At 36.3% G+C, this 17,684-nt stretch overlaps 1 protein-coding gene across 4 annotated transcripts in view; it reads left to right on the forward strand.

Moving 5' to 3' along the window:
- SCaMC (Short Calcium-binding Mitochondrial Carrier) overlaps positions 1-17,684 on the forward strand; it is a 228,344-nt gene that overhangs the window by 156,681 nt on the left and 53,979 nt on the right. The window lies entirely within an intron of this gene.

The raw sequence follows: 17,684 nt of genomic DNA on the forward strand, positions 1-17,684 counted from the left end.
ATACAGTATATGCATATACAGTGTATATATGTATAGGGTATGTACTATATATAATATATATATATATATATATATATATATATATACATATATTTATATATATACACGGTATTTATAAAATGTGTATTTATTTATAGGCTAGGTACATTCATATATGTCTGCGATTGATATAATTATGTTGACTGAATACTTCACTTGCTAATAAATGTTGTAATTTGCTATAAATATTTAGTTTAATAGTTCTCTCAGTTTTGCGTTAGGAAAACTTAAAGGCTCTCTCTCTCTCTCTCTCTCTCTCTCTCTCTCTCTCTGGGTTAACGGACTTTGGAATGAAGAGAACGCCTTTCTGGTTATTGCCCTTAATTTCGGCGTTCAGTGTACAACGCAGTTTTCCATGCTGCAAGTTGCACCCTCGCAAAAATATTGTATTTGTTTTGCAAGTAATTTTTAGTTTATATGTTGTCATTGTTCAGAGTAATATTGTGTTTGTTCGGAAGCATTTTTAAGGATTTATGAATTTGAAGCTACTTGCGGTCGAGGCAGTTGGAAAAATCATTGGTATATTTTAATTTTTTTTTTTTTTCCTTGCCATTTTTTTAAAGTTGTAGATTTTCATGATTCTTTATACGTTTTTTTTTTTTAATAATAATAAAGTTGGGTTTACATTTTATTGTGTTTGCTAGATTTTCTTTATCAACGGGTTTACCCTTATGTTTTTCAGGATATAAGTTTGTTTTATGTAGGAGAGCTGTTAATCAGCTCAGTGGTCTGGTAAAACTAAGGTATACTTACTTATTGTTACGAGTTAGACTTTCCAGGCTACCGAGTTATACGAGTTTTCAATTGTTTATGTTCGACATGGCCGTAATGCGCTTTACATTGTTGTTTTGCGATTATGCTTTTTAAAAACTTGTTTTGACCGTAAATCTGGATATTATGAATGTGCAGATTTCCTTGAGATGTTTTGAAATTGTTGAGAAATAGATTGTGCTAGCCATGAATTTTTAAAATGTTTACTTCACATATACAAGCATTGTGACGTCAAGATATTCGTTGGAATCAAAATTTTTAGCCTCGTTACGTTAATGTTTACTTACAAACTCGGCCTCAAGGCAAAGTTTGAGTTGACTTTCTTTCTTTTTTTTTAACTGGAAATTGTTTAAAATTGAGTTACGATTTATTATTACTAGGTAGTATTCTTGTTTGTATTTATAATAAATACAAACACACTCTTATGTTGTGTGATTTGTGTAATTAAAACAGCAGTATAGGCTAAATTAATTTTGTAAATGACTCTTGGAATATGACCAAGTCTTGCGAAGCATGCCTGAGATTCTAAGTCCTTTCTCCAGTCCAGAACATTCTCTCTCTCTCTCTCTCTCTCTCTTTTTTTAGCTTTTATAACTAAAATTTTGCTTTAGTAATCCTTGAAAGACATGTGACTCTTGCAAAAAGGTCCCCCAGCAAAAAAGAATAAAACTTTGAGTTGAATTAAAAGAAAATCTCTCTCTCTCTCTCTCTCTCTCTCTCTCTCTCTCTCTCTCTCTCTCTCTCTCACTTTAATACCAGCACAGTTGTGGTAGTGCTTGAAAGATGCCAGACTGCATGCATAAGAGTTCTCAAGCGTTGATAAAAACAAACCTTGAGATGATAAAAGTTCCGGATAAGGGATTGTGCCTTGAGAATATTAGTTCTCTCTCTCTCTCTCTCTCTCTCTCTCTCTCTCTCTCTCTCTCTCTCTCTCTCTCTCTCTCTCTCTCTCTCTCTCTCTCTCTCTCAGCGTTTGTACCCGGCATCATAGTGCCACATAGTAACCAAAGGCTACCTAGCATGAAAATAGTCTTCCAGCTATATCATTGGTTCCCAGCCAAGGGCGAGTGAGGGTGCCGCAGTATTTTTGGAAAAAATAAATTATTAAAAAAACTAGAGAAACTTTTTCTGTGGTCGATTCTCTTTCTCATCCCTGATATCAGTGGTATCGAAACCTCGGTATCCATACGCCTTGTCACTACGCATTATACACGAATCGCATTGGTTTTGTCGCAGTTTAAACCGATACCGGTAGGTTAGGACAGTTACAGCTTGGTCGTGTTCGTGAGTCTTTCTCTTTGAGTTTGTGTTTGATTTATAGTTCTTTGCAACTCTTTTTATCAGTGAATCTGCAAAATCCAGTCAGTTTGCATTTTATAGATATCGTTACTCTCACATACCTTACACTACAGCCCCTTCTATCTACCATAGCAGTGAGACATTGCCCTAAGATTCTTAGCCTGGTAAATCCATTTCCATTTCTCCTCAGCCTGTGCAACGAAATTTGCAATTGATTTGATCCACTGCAAAGCTTGTTCGTTGATATGAGCTAACATTTCAGATTTGTGAAATGTAAGGGAGATATGGATGGGAAGGCTGTGGTAACATAAATTGACGTAAATCCCTACTTTGTTTTTTGCTGAAGACTTATTAAGGTATAGAGGAGGGTGAGGCCATTCTACTTTAATAAGTGCAACAAACCCATAAAAACACATTTATTTTTTTACCTAAACATTTTGAGTTATTTTTATTTTAAGAAAATGCGTATTTGAATAGAACGCGCTAATGTGTTTTAGAACCTACAAAGGCATTTTTTGCGTTTTTGCAAAAACACCCGTTTTTACTCTGTGACCCGTTGTGCCTGCTCAGCTTTTTTCAATTATTTCAATGTGCAGATTACTCAGATATTTAGTATGTAACTGCTCTAGCTAACTATTTACAATTGCATATTTATTGTCATTCATTTTACGCTGAATAAAGCAACATCAAAGACGATTCTTTTTCATTTTCATTTTATCCAGGAACAGAGGTTTGTCACTGTGTCATTGTATTTAATACAGAATACGTAAAATCAGGGTTTCCTGATAAGGATGCCTGGAACTTCTGAAAGGCTTGGCAAGGGTACCTCGAGCAAGGGAAGGTTGGGAACCTCTGGGCTTTGATAGTCTTTATGAAACAAACATTGAAGCAAAGTGGAAAAGTTCTGAAAGCCAAGTAACAATGTGACATTAAACTTGGAGGAATAATTGTGTGAAAGTGGTTTGGAAGACTAGACAGTAGTTTGAAAAGTTTTAATAGCCAGACGAGACAGTATTTTAAAACAGTCTTGTAGGAGAGGGTAGTGGAGTTTGAAGGCTTTAATCTTTCAGCGTAACGCCAAAAATTGCCCTCCGTTATCGTGTAAAATACTAGCCATAGGAAACAGTTGTCTAAAAATACAGACTGAAATGAAAAATAATGTCAATTGAATTCGAATTTTAGTTTTAAAATATAATTAAATACTGTTGCAAGTAGCTGTTTGGGTAACTCGTAAAGTCCCTGATTATAATTTAATCACGAATTTTAATGCACTGTTACCTTGTAGGTTGCCAGAGTACGATGATAAAAACATATATTGGCGTGTCTTTAGAGGAGTCGGGAGGTAACTTTGCAGACTATACGTTTGTTAAAGGGTTTGCTTACTACGCCTCTTAGTGGGTGCCCAACGTATGAATCTCGCACGAGAGTCTTGTGCAGGTGTATTGCCCATTAAATTACAGTTGCACTGTGGAACAGTCTCCCTGAGGATGTCGTGCATTGGAAGTTCAAGCGAAGATGCAATGCATTGCTACCGTAATGCTGTTCTCCTGTCATTTCAATATGTTTTTATCTATTAATTTATTAATTTATTTTTGAATTTTTTTATTTTTGAATTTTTTAATAAGTGAGATCTCTTCTTTCTGTATTTCCCTTTCCCTTCTCTTACTGCCTAATGAGCACCATATTCTATGGAAACTGAGAATTTCAAGTCAGTGGTCCCTTTGGTGGGCTTGTTCCTTATGAATAGGGTTCATCTTCTGAATAATAATAATAATAATAATAATAATAATAATAATAATAATACTCTAACCATACTTTATCCTTCACGGACATTGATATTCTCTTTGGAAAAGTTATATGTTTTAAAGCAGTGGTTCTCAACCGGGGGGGCATGCCCCCCTATGGGAGAGTCAGCAATTTCCAAGGGGGGCGCGAGCCCTGGATTAAAAATTCTCTAATTATATTTGTTATTCTCTCAACAAGAGTCTCTAAGAACTAGTGTCAAGTATCTCACTAATTCATTCCTGAAAGAATAAAAACACCCCTTCTCTTTCTCCCTTTTTATTTTTCATTTTCCTTTAAATCTGGGAAGGAATTTTACTCATAGATGCAAGGGGGGGCGTGGAGGGAAGGACCAACTCTTAGAGAGGTCGTGGTAATAAAAAGGTTAAGAACCACTTTTTTAAAGACTTGTCTTTTTTCATCAACCAGTATTTTTCTGAATACTCGTATCTTAACAGAGAAGTTGGTATTTTTGACCAACCGTAATGAATGGCCTCCTTGTGCTTTTGTTATCGTTTTGGAGTGAACATTGTTATCGTTTTTAATCCATTATCATTCTTGGCATTACCGTTGTTATCGTGGCAGTTGTTATTCATGTTGTTATCGTTTGTAAGGCATGTTATCGTTCTGATGCTATTGATGTTGTTGTTGTTGATACCGATGCTTTTCGGTATGGGCTGCTTCCATCCTGCTTCGTCTGTATTTCCACAACGAGACTTGGAATTACAGAGAGAGAGAGAGAGAGAGAGAGAGGTGGAAGATATATATTTATATATATAAATATATATATATATATATATATATATATATATATATATATATATATATATATATGTATATATATTACATATAATATATATATATATATATATATATATATAATATATATATATATGTATATATGTATGTATGTATGTATGTATGTATGTATGTATGCGTTATGTCAATAGGTGTCAAACACTATTATATATTCCTCTCTCTCTCTCTCTCTCTCTCTCTCTCTCTCTCTCTCTCTCTCTCTCTCTCTCTCGTAGTGTTGTTAGCACACAAGACGACGAGAAATCAGAATATTCTTACACCGTGTTGACTTTGCCCAAAAATAGAAGCATTAGCTCTGTAATGGAAAGGAATTTTGCTTCGTTACTGCTCTTCCCCCCCCATCTCCTCTCTCTCTCTCTCTCTCTCTCTCTCTCTCTCTCTCTCTCTCTCTCTCTCTCTCTCTCTCTCTCTCTAATGTGCATATAATTTAGCTAATATACTGTGTTCAGGAAGACACTAGGTGCTTGTTTCAATATAATTTATAAAGAAGTTTTTATGCTTTTACATTATATATGTGCAGTGTGTTGGTCTGTCCGTAGGTTTTAAATTTGACAAAAGTGAGATGAATGGTTGCCATATTATGTCAGACATTCTGCCGTTATTCCTACTTCTGCCTATGAGTGTTTTCCGTCTGTTCATTTTTTTAGGATTACACAAAAAAATGCATGTGGATTTTTACGAAAATTTTATTGGCAGCAAATTATTATAATGTGGAAGAGATGGGAATGTACCTTTTTTTTTTTTTTAAAGGGGCGTTTTAGGGAGAGGACTTTACGTTGCTAAGTAACCAATTGGTTCTTAGCCACGTAAAATAAGTCTAATCCTTCGGGCCAGCCCTAGGAGAGTTGTTAACCAGCTCAGTGGTCTGGTAAAACTAAAGTATACTTAACTTTGTGAGGCTTGCGATCTCCAAACGCTACCGTTTTCATTTGTATGGAATGCAAAAAAAAGATGAGATTAATCTGGTTTAGTTCTTAGTTCTCTTCTTATATATATATATATATATATATATATATATATATATATATATATATATATATATATATATATATATATATATATATATGTGTGTATGATTATATATATATATATATATATATATATATATATATATATATATATATATATATATATATATATATATATATATATATATATATATATATATATATATATATATATATATATATATATATATATATATATATATATATATATATATAAATTATTTCCAATCTGTATTGAAAAAATAAACAGCAGTATTCATCGTCATCATCATTCCAGTATTCTGAAGCTTCAAGGCTCATTGTCTCAGTAGTTCTTAGTCTTCTATTCAAAGAGGATTAACCTTCAAAGTTCAATGTCGCATACCTTCCTTGTATTGTAAGCCCTTCAAGGTTCTTTGTCCCAATATCTTTCCAATCTGCGTCGGAAGAAGATCGCTCTCTCGCCTTTCAAGTCTTTCCTTTGAGCTTTTACAGTAGAAGGACGAGCATTTACAGCTCGGAGTTTTATCTCTCTATTTATCCAAAATGTATGTTGGAATGTGATCGCTTTGAAGTCCAATGTCGCCTTGGGTTAGCGTGAAATACTTGTTCATCTTCAGCAGTTGTAAGCTTTCACGTACAAGTACGTATTGCAGATAGGTTTATTTATTTGTTTATTTTTTGGGCATTGTCTCGTTTTACAGCTCTCTGGATGCGCTGATGCTCACAGTAGACGGATTTACGTCAGAATTCTGTTAATAGTACTATTTTATCTCCTTGCTGAAGATTTTGCTGTAGGAGAATTATTGTCGGAAGGTGATTATTAACTGTGTGTGTGTGTATGTGTATGCATATACACACATTATATATATGGAATTATATATATAATACGTACTCACACACATATACATATACCGTTTATATACATATGTATATATTTGTGTGTGTGTGTTCGTATTAATTAATTAATATTACTGGTAAGGGTCGAGCAAGGAAAACATTCTGCACCTTTCGTGTGTCAGTAGTGCTTCGAAGGGAGGAATGAAAGTCGAACAGTGCATTGAACCTCGGGAATTCCTTACTTTTCCTTTCCTGGCTCAAAAACACGGAGTAAATTTTTCTGCGCGTTTGCACTCAGTCGTGTGAGACGTTGTTTTCTAGCCCATGAGTACACACATGCACTGAAGTGCATAGTCTAACTAAAAATCGGTGTGAAGATTCTGAACTAGAAGATTTTGTTCGTGAAAGCGTTGCTCTTTTTACCAGCGGGTCTAACGATGCATCCGAGGTTATGGAAATATGAATCTGGTGAGGAATTGCAAAGCCACAACAAACCTCAAAATTCTCTAACTGTGTTCACTTTCTATTTTATAATGTTTCGAACATATGTCCATCTTCGGGGTCTTTAAAAGTTGAAAAACAAAACATTTATACCCGAAAGCGTGAAATGATACATAATAAACATACTAAAGATGATGGAATAAACTTAAATTAAAGTATTAAAATACTTGGCATGGAATAAACTTAAATTAAAATATTAAAATACTTGGCTGCTGCAGACAGAGTCGTCTGTGTACAGGCTTGGTTGCAGTTTCCTCATGTAACAAGATAGATAAGCTGAAACCAAGTTTGAGAGTATTTTTAATTTAAACTCATTCTATCGTTTTCATTATGTTGATTATATATCATTTTACGTTTTTGGATATAGATATTTTACTTTTTTATTTATTTATTTTTTTACTTTTACAGAAACGTTGTAACATCTAGAGTGAATAATGGAAGAGATTGTTGATGTTTGTTTTTGGCTTTCCAGTTCCTCACCCGATTAAGATTTCCCCTCATCTGAATATTACACTTCTACAATCAACACGCGAGACGTAACGTCACGTGTGACAAATAATGGCTCGGCAGCTTGCGTATAACAGACAGAGGGATGCGATCAATGAATCAATTCACGTCTCGTCTAGGCGCATCTCTGCCCATACTCTCATGAGCTTCGAAGCCACGGGAGTCGTTGGTAATCACTGAGCAATTGATAGTCTTCGATGTAAGCTATAACCCGATGTATTCTGTCTGGTAGCCGAGAAGGTTGAGGAAGCAGTTCCTAGGGCTTCTCAATCTGTTATCCCCTTTTGGGTTTCGTAAGCCAACCTTTGTTGTTGCGACGCCAGTTTACATAAATCAGTTACCTTGTCAGGTTGTTTCTGTTTGTGTTTTATGATTGGTAGCTTGGCTATAAAAGAATGTTTGAGAGTGGTTTATCTCACAGAATGATTACCTGAACAAAGAGATAGACAGAGAGAAGGAGAAAGGTAATCACAGTTTTTTACATTTGTTAAAATTCTCTCTCTCTCTCTCTCTCTCTCTCTCTCTCTCTCTCTCTCTCTCTCTCTCTCTCTCTGTGTGTGTGTGTGTGTGTGTCAGTGCGCCTTATTTACAAGCAATAAAAGTCTGTTTGAGAGTGGATTATCTCACTAATTGATTACCTAAACAAGGAGACAGAGAAAGAGAGATAATCATAGTTGCTGTCATTTAAAATTTCTCTCTCTCTCTCTCTCTCTCTCTCTCTCTCTCTCTCTCTCTCTCTTAGTGTCAGTGCGCCTTGTTTAAAGGCAAGGCGCTCCTTATTCAGTCTCTGGACGAGGAAGGAACGATATTCCTGGTTTATTTGAAATGCAGTGTACATATCTTGACCTAAGCAATACATTATGTACCTGGATGTTAGTTACTTGTAGGTTGCAGCTGGAAGAGAGAGAGAGAGAGAGAGAGAGAGAGAGAGAATAAGAATAGTCATTGAACAGTGATCTGTCAAAAGGCTTCAACTTATTACTCATCCCCGTCGAAGTAAGACATTCTTCACATATTCTCTCTCTCTCTCTCTCTCTCTCTCTCTCTCTCTCTCTCTCTCTCTCTCTCTCTCTCTCTCTAATCAAAAAGTTTCCCACGGTGAGAATTCCACACAGTGGGAAATGTTCGTAGATGGCTTCTTGTGGAATACTTCGCGTTGGAAAGTTCTTGGGCTGTATCTGAGCAAAGTTGCTTATCATTGAGAATATGAAAATGTGGAATAGTTGCAGTGGTCTTGAACCTTTAGTCATCATAAATATTATTTTTAATTTTTTACTTTGTTACATGAAGGATTCTTGTTGGGTGGTATTGGCCTTTTGTAGGAATATTTTGTTACATGGACGATTCTGGTTGGATTTTATTGGCCTTATATAGGATTTTTTTTTTTTTTTTTTTGTGGGCTGGGGGCTTTGATCACTTTCATTGAAAATGACAATAATAAACGTACGTAATGTATCTGTCTCAGTTGATGAACTTTAGTTGATTACGACTGTTAACAAATTTATCAGACACCTCAAAAATTCACTGTTCATTATACATTTCAGATTTGTCTATATGTCAGTCATGTCTTACGTGGTCAACCATCAAAATTATTTTCGTTTTAGAAATTAGTCTTGTTTCCGTTTGTGTAATATTCTTATCAGATTATTCATGGTAGATTTCTGTCTGTATTTTATTATGCAAGCTTACATGGTTTATTCTCAGAGCCGTGGACTGTGGATACCAATTTCAAGGGATTCTGACTATGCAAGTAAATATGGTTCAGTCCACGAATTACGCTCTGTAAATATCAGTCTCACGAGTTCTTTCCTTTCCGCCACAATCTCATGTCTCCTCGCCGAGCTTTCTTGAGGCGTAGAACCGGTCTGAACCAGTTTCTGATCAGATCCGTATACGGTCCGCTTTATCCTGTCGGCTTTCCCAAGTTGTCAGGCTTCCCTGACCCAGCGCATCTCCAGGGCCGTGGGACCTTCCTTTTTGGGCCCTGAGGGATTATTAGTAGGATTTCTAATGCCATTATTATTATTATTATTATAATTACTATTATTATTATTATTTAGAAGATGAACCCTATTCATATGGAACAAGCCCACCAAAGGGGCCATTGACTTGAAATTCAGGCTTTCAAAGAATATGGTGTTCATTCTAAAGAAGGAGGTAATGGGAAATACAAAAAGAGGAGATTAAATATAAGAAAAGCAGATAAATTACTTCTTTACTATTAATCTTATTATTCGCTGTCGCCGTCTGTTCACTTCTAAGGCCTCGCTGAGTCCTTGTTCCGTAAGGGTTGCGTTGCAAATTTCTGAGAATTTATTTTTAGGGTCTGTTTTTTATTGTTGTTATGTACTTATTCATTCCGTTGGCTTCCCTGGGCTTCAATGTGACCATTTTCGGTCACGCCAGCCTCCCATGAGTGTTCTGGATTGCTTAGCATTGATCTTTGGGGTGAAGTTGCTAAGTCATGCCGACGCCTTAGAGGTAGTCCTGAAATCTCGCGTGGTGGCTGCGTATGGAGTGCAAATATGGTCACCCTTGCAAGCACTGACCACACCCGATTTCGCTAGGTTTCTGTGATCGAGAGATCGGTAGCAGATCGAGCTTATTTACTAATCACTTACTTGTGGCAACCACACCAAATACTGGCCAAACCAAACGTTATTGAAAGTAACTGGTAAACAAACCCGGTATCCATTTGCTTGTATATTTTCCTAAGCGTATATACTGCATTATAGTGTTAATTTCCGATGAATCTTTTAAAATAATGAATGCAGAATACAGTGCTTATTTTATCAACGATAGCTAATAGAATGCAAAATCTACCTATGAAGAAGAAGAAGTAGAGAGAGAGAGAGAGAGTCTTAATTATTAAAGATTAGTAGGACAACAGCACAGCCTTGACCTTTATTGACCTTGAGAAGGTAATGTTAAAGGGAGAGTGCTTATGCGAGCCCATAGTAATGCTGTTTGGTCTAGGTAATATCCCTTGAACATTAATATGTGTAATGAATCATAGCGTTGCTTCGTCATGTTGAAGTGTGAGATTGTCAAGTCAGGCTTCAGTAAATATGTTTTTGAATATCTCTGACTATAATTACTCGACTTTACACACAGCACAGCTGTAATTTCTCTCTCTCTCTCTCTCTCTCTCTCTCTCTCTCTCTCTCTCTCTCTCTCTCTCTCTCTCTCTGTGTCTTTAGTAAGTTACTCGGAAGTATGTCTGAGTTGTAAAATACCCCTTTGGAATTCTTCATTTATTTGATTTTTTGTCCAGAACTTGTTTTCTGTTTCCATATCTGTGGATCCATACAACCAGGGAAAAAAAAAGTTAAGTATCCCTTAGTTTAACCAGACCACTGAGTTGATTAACAGCTCTCCCAGGGCTGGCCCGAAGGATTAGACTTATTTTACGTGGCTAAGAACCAGTTGGTTACCTAGCAACGGGACCTACAGCTTATTGTGGAATCCGAACCACATTATACAGAAATAAATTCCTCTAATTCTTCATTGGCCGGCCGGAGACTCGAACTCGGGCCTAGCAGAGTGCTAGCCGAGAACTCTAACTTCCTTCTTATGGAAGGGGTACAATTCGCAAAGCTTAAAAGAAAAGTTATTCTCCAACAAGACAGATAAAGACTTAGAAGTAAAAGTAATACAGCAAACAGCTTCTTTTACGTATCAGAATATTCTGGCAACAGTGTTTCTTGTGAGATTTCTTATTACCAGAACGAGGAACCAAGGTTTACAGCGTATGAAAGCCATTTTTTGTACCCTGTTCGTTTTTAGTTTTAGTCCCAGTAAATTCAAACTTGAGAGAAAAAGAAAGTAATATTCATGAGAGTACTGAAACGCAAAGCGCCGTAGAGTGTTAGTATCGTCAGTACACTCACATGGTGCTTTGTAAGCATTAATAAATAGTATTTGCTGCGCCCCTTCCGCCTTTTACAGTTAAACCCACGGTCTGTAACTGGGGTTCAGTATTCTTCTGTTGTGGCGGCGCAGGGAGGGTTAGGGATAAAAAGTTACATATTCAAAGCAAATTGTGTGGATAGTTCATTGTATAGGAAAATCAGTTATGAACTCCAAAAGATGGTCATCACAATGGTTACGCCAATGGAAGCCAGACCATTTATAGCTCTTTACAGTATCTATGGATAATGGAATAAAATGTCATTAGATTGGGCACAAGCGGTGCCACATTTTTGGACAACGAAGCCAGGTCAATTAGGGTGGGTATGCCTATTCGGTCATGCTGTATATTCCTAACTTTTATCTTAGCCTCCTTAATGTCATGTTAATCTCGTTCACCGTCTCTCTCTCTCTCTCTCTCTCTCTCTCTCTCTCTCTCTCTCTCTCTCTCTCTCTCTCTCTCTCTCATATTTAGTCTCAAAATTTACTCTTCATACACTGTAAGATTTTGTTTTATATATAATATGGTAAATTATGCTGCGACATTCAGTTTTAAATTTATTGTAGAAAAGTATTAAAACACTGCAGAAAAGTATTAAAAATTAGAAATAAACTATATTGTAAGGTGTATTACATATACAGTACGCATAAAGGTGTTCTGTTCTTCATCAGATGATGCCAGTTCAATTATGAAGGATGTTAAGAGATGTTCTGTTGAATTGTCCTCTTCGACATTATGAACATGGGGACAGATGGAGAAAGGAGCTGGGCGAAGAGGGAAGGTTTGGAAAGCGATTCCTCTAAACCTCAGAGAATGGTCTCTAATGAAAAGAGGGCTTAAGAGATCTGAAAACGATCCATTTTACCCCAAACCTCCATTCCCACTTCTTTTCTTCCGTCATGCTGTTCAGCCTCTCTTTTTTACTTCTAAGTGCAGTTGTAGCGTTTTCTGTTTCACCTTTAGATCCTTGCACTTCCTCTTATTTATTTTCTGGATCTCTGCACTCCCTCTCATTTATGTTCTGGATCTTTGGACGTCCTCTCATTTTTTTGGATCCTTGTACTTCCTTTCATTTATTTTCTGGATCTTTGCACTCCCTCTCATTTATTTTCTGGATCTTTGCACTTAATCTCATTTATTTTCTGGATCTTTGCACTTAATCTCATTTATTTTCTGGATCTTTGCACTTCCTCTCATATATTTTCTGCATCTTTGTACTTGCTCACATTTATTTTCTGGATCTTTGGACTTCCTCTCATTTATTTTCTGGATCTTTGGACTTCCTCTCATTTATTTTCTGGATCTTTGTACTTCCTTTCATTTATTTCCTGGATCTTTTTACCTCGTAACATTTATTTTCTGGATCTTTGGATTTCCTCTCATTTATTTTCTGGGTCCTTGTACTTCCTCTTATTTATTTTGTGGATCATTGTACTTCCTCTCATTTATTTTCTGGATCTTTGTACCTCCTCTCATTTATTTTCCGGACCTCTGTATCTTGCTGTCCAATAATTCCAGCTTCTATTATGTCTTTAGTGCTGAAAGTACTCCAGTCCTTGGCTTAATAACATAAATTTCATGATTCATTCATTCATTCAAACGGAAAATTCCTCATTTTATTTTCCCTTACAAGTAAGTAAATCGCAAATAGAGCGAAAATAAGTTGAATTTTATAGACATGTCAGTAGTAACATGTAAATCAGCGATGGGGACGCGTCGGGAGAATCCATTTTCATTCAGCAGTTCGGCCAAGAAATCTCTCTTCGCACACGACTGGAAGATCGTGGCCTCGTGCTTGATTTAATCTCGGGCGAATTGGGTTTCCTGGAAGAACCGTCTGGAGAGAGAGAGAGATACGAGAAGGTTCTCCCCCTTCCCTAGTTCAGGATTGACGCCTTTGGCAGGCGCTTAAAAATGTAGACATTTTTATTTTCCTTGAAAAAAATGCTTTTGGCAGCTTTTCGCTGTTGATGTAGATCTGGTTTCCGAGTCTGAATTTATTTAATCGTTTCTATTTATTCTTCTGATTTGCTAGTACTGGTATTTAAATGTAAGAACATCGTCTTTCCATCTTATAAATATGAGAATTGGTTTGGAAATTTCAATCACGGCGGTTGTAATCTTACCTCCTAGCAGTCCACTAATTTAACCAATCAAGTAATAGCAGTCTCCATGCACAGTCGCACCGGATACTGATATGTAACAAGTCCAGTAATTTTAGACATACCAGTGGAGGTGTATAACTCCCAGGATCTATAAATACTCCCTAAAGCAACTGTCTCACGTATTGTCGAACTGTATTGACGTCACGGGTCGTCGTTAAGCCCCTCGGCTGTTCTCAGGCCATTCTGTTAATTGACTAAATCTCCCTCGCTCCCTTTCAGCAGGGCTCCACAAGAAATTGAACGAACAATTGACATGGTAGGGGATGGGGACACGGGGGGCGATATTGTCTCGTAGAGAGAATGGACCGAATTGCAACGAGGAAAACCCGTGATTTAAAATCGTGCAAACTTAAATTCAGAGAGAGAGAGAGAGAGAGAGAGAGAGAGAGAGAGAGAGAGAGAGAGAGAGAGAGAGAGAGAATGAGAGAATTAATGATGAAGAGAACAGTCCATGATATAAAATCATGTTAAGTTATATTTAGTTCGTACACAGAGAGAGAGAGAGGAAGTAATTAATTATGAAGAGAACAAGCCTTGATTTAAAATTGTGTAAATTACATTCGGTCCTTACATACAGAGAGAGAGAGAATGTTAGAAATAATAATAAAAAAATCCTTGATTTAAGATCACGTTAAGTTATATTCGGTTCGTAGAGAGAGAGAGAGAGAGAGAGAGAGAGAGAGAGAGAGAGAGAGAGAGAATTAATGATGAAGAGAACAGTCCATGATTTAAAATCTTGTTAAGTTATATGTAGTTCGTACGCACAGAGAGAGGGGTAATTAATTATGAAGAGAACAAGCCTTGATTTAAAATTTTGTAAATTACATCCGGTCCGTACAGAGAGAGAGAGAGAGGGGGTGGGAAAGAGAGAGAAGGTTAGAATTAATAATAAAAGGTCCTTGATTTAAGATCATGTTAAGTTATATTCAGTTCGTAGACAGAGAGAGAGAGAGAGAGAGAGAGAAAGGTGAGGGGAGTAATTATGAAAAGAACAAACTTTGATTTAAAATCGTGTAAAGTTATATTCAGAGAGAGAGAGAGAGAGAGAGAGAGAGCAGTTGAAAAGGAAATAAAATTGAGTTTATGCCAATGGATAAGGATGAGACAGCCCTGCATGCGCTCATTGTCCTAGTTGAAAGCGTTTGGAGCTTGCATTTAGGGATCCCAATTCACCGTGGTTGGAGGACCCTGTTTTAAGACGGGGTCATTCTCCGAGGATGGAGGGCTGTATTTTTGGGCAAGGTCATTCCAGGATCTGTAGTCCTTGGGGTATGCATCCTCGCTGTAAACCCCCATCCCCCTTCTCTCTCTCTCTCTCTCTCTCTTTGCGAACTGAATGTAACTGTACACGATTTTAAACCAAAGCTTGTTCTTTTCATAACTACCTCTCTCTCTCTCTCTCTCTCTCTCTCTCTCTCTCTCTCTCTCTCTCTCTCTCTCTCTCTCTCTATGAACTGAATGTAACTGTGCACGATTTTAAAGCAAAGCTTGTTCTTTTCATAAGTAATTACTTCTCTCTCTCTCTCTCTCTCTCTCTCTCTCTCTCTCTCTCTCTCTCTCTCTCTCTCTCTCTGTACGAACTGAATGTAACTGTACACGATTTTAAAGCAAGGCTTGTTCTCTTCTGTAATTAATTACTCTCTCTCTCTCTCTCTCTCTCTCTCTCTCTCTCTCTCTCTCTCTCTCTCTCTCTCTCTCTCTCTATATATATATATATATATATATATATATATATATATATATATATATATATATATATATATATATATATATATATATATATATATATATATGAACTGAATGTAACTGTGTACGATTTTAAAGCAAAGCTTGTTCTTTTCAAAAGTAATTACTTCTCTCTCTCTCTCTCTCTCTCTCTCTCTCTCTCTCTCTCTCTCTCTCTCTCTCTCTCTCTCTCTGTACGAACTGAATGTGTGCACGATTTTAAAGCAAGGCTTGTTCTCTTCGTAATTAATTACCTCTCTCTCTCTCTCTCTCTCTCTCTCTCTCTCTCTCTCTCTCTCTCTCTCTCTCCTCATAGTTATCAGGCAAGTTCATGATTAGAATTGTTTCATTTTAAAATTTGCCCGGACAACAGTATGTTTGATCGAACTAAAGAAGTTCAAGCAAAGATGCAGTGCATTACTACCCTCATACAATTCTCCTTGTATTTAAATAATTTACTTACATTTTTATTTATTTATTTATTTATTTATTTTTTAATTTCTCTGTTTTTCCTCATGACTGATCTCCTCTTTCTGTATTTCCCCTTACCTTCTGTTACTTCTTTCGAATAAACACCATATTCTTTGGAAGTTTGAATGTCGAGTCAATGGCCTCTGTGACCTTGTTCCATAGTGAATAGGGTTCATCTTCTTAATAATAATAATAATAATAATAATAATAATAATAATAATAATAATAATCTGCCAGCTGGAATATTATTTGATATAGAGAATTCAAATTTAATTTTACTGAAATGTAAAATGAAATGACTTTTCGTACTTTTAGTGTCACCTTGATACATTTCGGGTCATGCTATGTATATTATTTTAAATAATTTATTGGTAATCATTCACCTTTATTTATGATTTTTGCCACAATTCTGATAACAACAATTGCGTATTAGCATAAGCAGTAAAACTGAGACCCTGATTACCCAGATGTTTCATTTTCGACTTTGTCTTACCTCCCACCGCTGCTCTCTGAACTGTGCGACTTCGTCAACAAGATAGTATTTCGAGTGTTTGGTCTTTTTCTCTTCCGTCTTCGCCGCAATCTTATCGTCAACGAGATGTTTGTAAATCTTAAGGCGATGTCAAAGCGCGTGGATTTTGCGTCTGAGTTTTGGAGGAGATATAAGGAGTTCAAGTCATAGATCTTTGGGTTCGCTTCTCTCTCTCTCTCTCTCTCTCTCTCTCTCTCTCTCTCTCTCTCTCTCTCTCTCTCGTTTCTACTTTATTAAAATGTTTACAAAGAGGTTCAGAGTCATTGGCTACCGCAATTCATGTACAGAAAGGCATAGATATTCACTTGTACACGGTTATTTATGTTAATTTATGCTTGTACACCTGTGTATGTGTACATAATAAATTATTTAAGACATTAAGTAATCAGTACCTAATTCATTTTGATCTTAGAGAAATCCTAGAAGCCTTTGCCTACAAAGATTAAAGTTATTACCAGAGAATTCACATTTAAATCCTAGGAGAACAAGTTGATCGTCTTGCAAAGGTTCTGAGATTTAAAGCTTCACTTCTTTTCATATTTCAACTTGAAGTATTTTAAAGGGATTCTCTTTAGTAATTGCCTTTTGTATTACCATAAGAGCAGAACTCTAGTTTTAAGACTGTGCAAACTCAGCGCGACCTATAATGGCAAAAGAAGAAAAGAAAATATATAGTCTGGTCAATAATATTTGCATGACCTGATTCTGTTGTTTGAATTTTTTGTTTTTTGTGAGGGGAAGGGTGTTTTCTTTTTAAGTTGCAGTGGCATTAGTTGTGGCTAGACACTTTCGTTCTCTCACAGTGGTCTTGTTTAATCCCATTTTAAAATTACATTTACGAAAATGTCAAAGATGTTTAGCATTCAGTTCCTGAGATGAAAAATAGCGTGGGAATAACGTGAGCTACAACTGAATGTGGAGTAAATTTGTACGCAATTGGAATTATTACAGCACCCAAAGGTTAATTTTCTTAAATGACGAATTCCAAATGTTCATATTATCACTGCAGCCTTTTTTGCATTATTATTTTATGACTAATGTTGGTACTTATGAAAGTTGGTCATTTGCCTCTGTAAAAAACGAAAATACTTGAGTCCAACTGCTCGCCGTGAGAGTGTAGTGTTTTGCCCAAATAGACATTATCATCTTATTAGCAGTATAGTCATCACTTCATAATGTTGTTGTCACCATTTCCTTCATGGTATACTATTATTAATATTGATGATAGTGTCGCTGACACTGTTGCCTTCCTGGAAGTGTATCATTTGCATAATTAATAGCGTCATTAACACTATTACTTTCCAAATAGTGTGTTAATTAGACCAAAACTAATCCCG

The sequence above is a fragment of the Macrobrachium rosenbergii genome, chromosome 1 (genome assembly GCF_040412425.1).
Source record: "Macrobrachium rosenbergii isolate ZJJX-2024 chromosome 1, ASM4041242v1, whole genome shotgun sequence".
Lineage (NCBI taxonomy): Eukaryota > Metazoa > Arthropoda > Malacostraca > Decapoda > Palaemonidae > Macrobrachium > Macrobrachium rosenbergii.